The 7,716-nt window shown below is 39.5% G+C and overlaps 1 pseudogene; it reads right to left on the bottom strand.

The window, feature by feature from the left end:
* Positions 1–392: 392 nt before the first annotated feature.
* LOC132287501 (small nucleolar RNA R71) lies at positions 393–491 on the bottom strand (annotated as a pseudogene).
* Between the last annotated feature and the right edge of the window lie 7,225 nt (positions 492–7,716).

Below are 7,716 nucleotides of genomic sequence, written 5' to 3'. Positions count from 1 at the left end.
GTTGCACCTCCAATTGCTAATCCTCCACTTGCTTTAAGAGATCACTATGTGCCTAATGAATATAATGCACTCACATGCATTCAATTGCCACTATTTAGAGCACACCACTATGAAATCAAATCACAAACCATACAAATGCTTCATAACTATCATGGACTTCCAAGTGAAGAACCTTACAAGCATTTGGATGAGTTTCTTGAAGTATGTTCCACCGTGAATTACACGGACATGCCGGAAGAGGTCTTAAGGCTTAAACTTTTTCCATTCACCCTTAAAGACAAGGCAAAATATTGGTTTAACAATCTTAGGCCTTTTTCAATAACTTCTTGGGCAGAAATGCAACAAGAGTTCTTGAAGAAGTACTATCCAGTTTCTAAGACCAATGCTATGAGAACTTCAATTAGGGAATTTTCACATGGGGATGGGGAAACATTTCATGAGGCATGGGAATGCTCTAATGAATTGCTTAGGAAGTGTCCACATCATGACATGCCCAAATGGCAATTAGTTCAATATTTCTTTAAGAGCTTATCGGATAATTACAAGGGCATGGTTAATGCGTCCATGGGTGACTCTTACATTGATAGGCATGAGGATGACGTGTGGCGTCTTTATGAGAGCATGAATAAAAATCCTTTGCATCGTACTTTATCTTCGAAGAATGGTAGAAATTCTAGTGGTAGAAAGAATGTTGGCTTACATCAAGTCGACCACTCCAATGAAATTGCCGCCGAAATGAAATCATTATCTCAAAGGTTTGATCAATCAAAACTTGGCGAATCAAGTATCTTTCTTCCCTAACTATTCTCATCATGCATCTAATGAGACATGTATGACTTATTCAAGTGTTTTACATTCTACTTCCAATTGTCCCCATGGACATGTGCAAAGTGAGCATCATGAACAAGTAAATGCAACATTTGTGAATCAAGGGAACAATCCTTATGGCAATCATTACAATCCTAGTTGGAGGAATCACCCGAATTTCTCTTGAAAAAACCAAGGGGAGGGCTCAAACCCTTCCCAATGTGGTTTTCAAGGGAAATACATTCCACCTCCACTACAAAGCCAAGGTTCCCAAGGTTTTAGATCATCATACCAATCATAAGGAAACCAATTCTCTGATTCTCATTTTCCTAATCAACCATCATATTCCCAAGGAAATGTTAGACGTCCCGCTTTTGAAGAGAAAGTTTTGACCGCTTTGGGCACTTTAGAGGCAAACATACAATTACTTCATTCTCACTCTCAATCCATTGCTAAGCTAGAAACACAAGTAGGGCAAATAACTAATACTTTGAATGCTAGAGAGAAAGGGAAAATGCCTTTGAATGCCCCACAAAAACAACAATGTATTGTGGAGACTCATTCCTCATCGGAAGGTCACACAATAGAGCATGTCAATGCAGTGACTACCTTGAGAAGTGGAGAGATTGTGGACAACCAAGTGGATATGTCCAATGAAGAGAGTGAACCGGTGCAACCACAAGTTGACACCCATCCCGTTTCATATCATATTCCTCCTTCATTGCATATGCATGACCATATAAATAAGAATGTGTTGAAAAGTGATTGGAAAAGTGATTTTGAAAAGAAAGATTTGCAAATTGATTTGAAAACTTCTTGTGTTGAAGAGACTTCAAAGAAAATTTCTGAAAAGGTTTTTGAGCCAAAAGCTCCATTCTCGGATGCCTTAAAAGGATCCATTTCAAATGACAAACAAAAGGCCAAAGTAAATGAAATTATGGAAGTGTTTAGGCAAGTGAAAGTCAATCTTCCACTTTTGGATGCAATCAAGTAAATTCCGGCTTATGCCAAGTTCTTAAAAGACTTGTGCACCCAAAAGAGGAAGAACAAAAGCCAAACACCTAGAAAGTGGTCTTAACCGAGCAAGTAAGCTCAATTTTGCAGCATAACACTCTTCCAAAGTTTAAGGACCCCGGTTCACCTACCACTTTATGTATCATTGGTGATCATATCATTAATCGAGCTCTTTTTGACCTAGGAGCAAGTGTTAATCTTCTTCCATACTTGGTATATGTCAAATTAGGCTTAGGAGACTTGAAACCGACGTTGGTAGTTTTACAACTTTCCGACCGATCAATCAAAAAGCCTAGGGGTATCATTGAGGACGTATTGATTAAAATTGATAAATTCTTCTTTCCCGTTGATTTCGTTGTCATTGACACAGAACCGGTCCCAAATCCTAAGAGCCAAATTCCCGCTATCCTTGGTCGTCCTTTCTTGGCAACCACGAATGCCAACATTAATTGTAGGACGGGGATAATGAAGATTTCATTTAGCCACATGAAGGTAAAGTTGAATATTTTCAATCCAACCCCCAACTCATTTGATAAGCATGGAGAGATTAATGTTGTAGAGAAATGTCATGACCTTAAAAGTGAAGGAATTGAGTTTTTGTATGAGACCAAAGTTCTAAAAAGTTCATCTTCAAACTTGAAACCAAAGAAAGTTGTTTCAAAATCTTGTTTTGAAAGGGCGTGGAAGCCCAAAGATTGTTTTGACCAAGGACCGAAAACGTCTTTTGAGCTTAATCCAATAAATTTTGTAAAAAACCATTTGTTGGGTGGAGTTCAAAGAACTTATCACCCCATTGAGGAGGGGATGCACTACAAGATGTTTGATCCGGGCTAAAAGAGCCTAACATCTTGCTAGAGACGTTAAAGACTAGCAAGACATTTCATAGGGTGTCAAAACCCTATTCCTCCCTCATTCCTATCTTTAATTTCATTTCTTGCGAAGTCTAGATATTGGCTTTGGGTTCATATGCATTGCTAGGAACTGTGATTAGGATTGCATGCACTTTAATGTTGAAATTGAGCATTTTGCATAAGTTCGATCGATCTCAAAATGAGTTCGATTGATCGAACTTCCCACCTGCATCAAACCTGCATCCAAATCACTCTCTGTCCAATGGTTCGAACAAAACTTGCATATTTCAGCTCTCTGTCCCATCGTTCGAACTTGTTCCTAGATCAATCTAAACTTCTTCAATCCATCTAATTTCATCTTGGATCGATCTGCAGTTCCAACCCTTAGAAAAAATTTGAACCTGCATCCACCTGCATCCAAAAGCCTCTCTGTCCCATCGATCGAACATTTCTTCAATTTTATGCATTTTCGATCGATCAAAGGTAATCTGTGATCGATCTTGGGGAGATTGATCTTTGTTTTTTGTTTTTCAATTTTTATTTGGTTTTGACTTTGTTTTAAATTTTAAAAGTTCAATATATATATATATATATATTTTATTATTTTTTATTAATTTTATTTTCCAAAAATATATTTATATATATAAAAATAATAATATATATATATATATATAAAATAAAATAAATAATAAATAATTTAAATAAATAAATATTTTTCAAAAATCCTAAAAATTTACTTTTTATTTTATTTTTATTTTACTTTTTCAAAAATCACAAAAATATGTTGTCACTTAAGAGGAGAGATCGATGTCAGTTCGATCGATCTGAGGATTCAGTTCGATCGATCGAATTGCCAAAGAAATGTTTTTAAAAATCGATTCAGGGTCATTCGATCGATTCAACAAGAATCGATCTTAGACCCTCGTTCCCCCTTCACCGCTGCATCCCAACTCTTCTCCATCTCCGGCGAGCATCCCAAGCGTCAAATCACTCTCTCTCCTCTTGGATCTTGATTCGCATCTCACCCCTTTCGCATCTCCATTTCTCTCTTCATTCCAGTGAGATCCGAACCTCATCTCTTTGATTCAAGCTTAGATTTGATGCATACATGCTCTAAATGTTAGATCTAAGTTGTTTCCATGATGAATAGCTCCATTGATGAAGCTTTGAGCTCTTTGTATATATATATATATATATGTTTTTGTATTTTTCGTGATTTTGATTTTATTTTTAGAATATAGGCCGAACCAAGTGACCCAATAGGTTGATTTGTTGTGTTGATGGGCCCACGACCATGTTCGTGAAGGCCCCGTGCCATCCACGTCACAGATCTGTGACTTTTCGTGTTTCACTTCACAGTTCGATCGATCGAACTTTTTATTCGATCGATCTGTAACAGATCGTTCTCACTTATTCTTGATTGATCAAACTTGAATCGATCTCACATTTTTGTGATCGATCAAACTTCACAGATTTGTTTCACACATCTCATACACCATCTCTTGTGTTTCATGCCATCTTATACATGCCCAATGCCTGTATTTTCCACATTAGATGCATTCCATAGTTATACTGTCTCGCATGTTTCACATCATATCACTTATTCCTTGTCACTTGTATAGATTCATGTTCCTTATCTGTTTTGTCTATCCTATTTGACAGACATGATTCTATGAACTGTGCTTTAATTCTTTATATCGACACTGACTTCCTTTGCAAGTATTCCTTTTTATTTTGCAGGCTATGGCTAGGGTCAAGATTGTAGCTCGCGGACACTATCAGCGCAGGGGCAGGCCGAGTTTGGATGATGAGGCCGATCCATCTCATGCCCAGGAGCCCACTCCACTTCAGTCTCCAGCTGACAGCTGCCTACAGTCTTCAGACGGAGCATCTTCTTCATAGGGTGATGCTGAGGCTGAGCACATACCATCTCCACCACCATCGCCAGCTCAGCTAGCCCAGGAGTTAGACCGGCCATTACATAGATACTCACGCCTTCGAGTGGCGCATGAGTCAGTCTTCGACACAGACTTCTTTTCCCGATTGGTGCTTACCCGGTCAGCATATGACGATATTTTTAGGCGGGGCATCTCAGCCATACTAGCCCCCGTCTCATACCCAATGTACCCGAGGTTGGTTTGAATGTTCTTCCAGAACCTCCGGCCTGCCCCGAGTAACCTGACGGAGCTGCGGACCACCATTGATGGTTACCCGATCTGCATCACTGTGGACACATTGTCCAAATCTTGCCAGTGCCCACATGTCTGCCCTCCAGAGCTACATGACACATATCATACTCTCTACAGGCCCACATATGTAGACATGGCCATTTTACTCACAGGTCACTATGCCCGTGGCGAGACCTATGCCACCCCGGACCTATCTTCCAGATGATCTGTGGTTTTTTGACTCTGTCTTATTCCGTAACATCTTCATGGCCGACCATAAGACACAGAGACACGGCAACTATCTGACAGCTCTGTACGCATTCTATACAGGGCATTGGCTATCTATCTCAGCACTCATCTGGAGCGTCATGATGAAGCTGTATGTTGACCACATCAGCAAGGCCAAGCCCAAAAGGGCTAAGTATCTTCCATTTGGCCACCTCATCACCCAGATTCTAAGAGACCAGCGCTATCCCTTCCAGCCACAGGAGCAGACTGAGTCTGGGGCCTGTTCCTTTAAGAAGAAGGACTGGGATAAGAGCTACAATGCTCTTATCAAGAGTCTGAGGGACGATGCTGTAGAGGCCACTGAGGATCTAGAGGTAGAGGAGCAGGCAGCAGCAGTAGCAGACCCGACAGCGGACGATATACCAGTCGATCCGGCTGCCGTACATATGGACATTGATTTGGAGCAGCCTGCAGACGCCCCAGATTAGTACTCTCCAGTTGGGTAACCCATTCACGATGCGGAGCAGGCTCAGGATCATCATTCTCCCACTCCAGCGGCACCTGAGGCTCCTGCCCACATACCCGACTTTGGAGAGCGACTTCAGACTTTGGAGGATGCCATGGTTTCTATCCGCGCAGAGACTATCTCCATTAGAGCTGATATTGCTTCCCTCCGCACGGATGTCATGACCGCATTCAGAGACCTATCCAGAGACATCCGCAGAGCGCGATCTACCCATCCTACCTCTTCCACTTGATCTTTCTATATATCTGTCATATCTGTATACTTTTGATACTGTTATATTATTCTTGTAGCTGTGTCTGTCGGCTTTGATACTGGATGTACTGTACTTTATTTTATTTATTTATATATGTTTTCTGTATAGATGCCATATTTTCATATTCTTATAGTTATCTGTTTGACTCCATCAGGTGCATCCCAGTGACTTCAATGAGATAGAGTACTGCCCAAAATTTTCAAGACCACCATTATACCTTTCTTTATTTTTCAGTTGCTATCCCATTTACACTTGCATGTCCACTGTGCACTGTTATTATCCCTTTTGTTATCTGATAAGTTTTATCCAAGTGCCAAAATTTCAGGACCACAGTTAATCCCAAGTTTTGGGGGGCTATGCCACCCACTTTGGATACTTCTGTCCCAGCCATTCTTTACCTTAATTGCACTAGTATACTCTTTCCTTTTGTTCTCTTTGCACATTGAGGACATTGTGCCAGTTAAGCTTGGGGGCAATGGTGTTTTGCAGTGTTTGTTTTTAAATTCAAAATTTTGAGCATGACTTGTGTATTTGTGAATTTTCTATGATTGGTCCATAACTAGCTATGATTTTGATGATCTTTTGAGGACTATATTGCTTAAAATTTAAAAATTGCTTGACTTGAGAGTCCAATACTCCTTGTATGCCTTGTGGATACCATTTAGGAGTAAATTTTTCAAAAGATTGATATCTTGCTTACACATGTGGTCCACATCATCCTGATTTTGTGATTGTATTGAGATTCACTCTAGGATTCTACACTAGCACAGGCGCACACTAGCATTCATTTGTGGGGTACATGCTTTATTGATTATTGAATTGATTATATCCCAATTGAGCTAGTAGTGCATTGAAAGCTTTCATTCTTGATAAATGTGGATAACAACCTCTTTTCACTAAGTAGCCGGGATTCTAGCCTCATCAAGCACTGAACTTCTCGCACCAAAAGGTGGAGGGCCCAAACTCTAGGTTAATAATTGAACTTGTTTATTCAAAAAAAATAAAATAAATAAAGAAGTTGCAAAAAGCAAATAAAAAGTGAGGACTTCTCCCAAAATGTGAGAAGTGGGAAATGATTAGATGGAGGTTATCTTGATTTGTAACCTAGTTAATTTGAGCTTGTAAGTCCTTAGGGGTGTTTGAACACCTAGTGCCCTAAAGTCGTCCGATTTGGGAGTCATTGACCTAACGCTTGACCTCATGGATCGCTAGAAAGCTTAATAGATCAACACATTGCACCATGCTTCCGTCTGACCTCATGGATCCCTAGAAAGCTTAATAGATCAACACATTGCACCATGCTTCCGTCTTTGATCCTATATATATATATATATATATATATATATATATATATATATATATATATATATATATATCGAGTGAAAAGAATAAGCGCACTTAGAACAATAAAGCTTTAATAATAGGTCCACTTTTTGTCTTGATGATCGGTACTAGATTTGTGTGCTAGTTTGAGGGTAAAGATGTGATTAATTCTTTAGTTGGCTAAGATAACAACATATTTGATACCGGTCCACTCAAAAAGGATTCTAGAGTTGCTTTGATTTGCATGATCATTTTCTTGATGTGTGAAGGACCATACTTGCTTGCTTGATGTTGAGATTTTGGGAAATTGCTTGGAAAGAGTTGAAATATTGCATACTTGAGGTAATTTTCTCCCAATGCTTGTTTGCAATATTGGTGCATCTTTTGAAAGAATGAGCTTAATGTTTATGGGTATCATTTCTGGAAACCCTCACGAGACTTCACTCGTCCACTAGGGCTAACCTAGGGATTTAAAAGGCTTGTTGCATATGTTAAATGCAATCGTGTTCCCTACGAAAGTGGCGTTATCCATTTATTGCTTTCTAG

This window comes from Cornus florida, unplaced genomic scaffold (assembly GCF_030987335.1).
Source record: "Cornus florida cultivar Cherokee Brave unplaced genomic scaffold, ASM3098733v1 CherokeeBrave_3.0.0_Hap2_Chr11, whole genome shotgun sequence".
Lineage (NCBI taxonomy): Eukaryota > Viridiplantae > Streptophyta > Magnoliopsida > Cornales > Cornaceae > Cornus > Cornus florida.
Note: the sequence above shows the minus strand (reverse complement) of the source record. Positions and strands in the feature narration are given on the sequence as shown.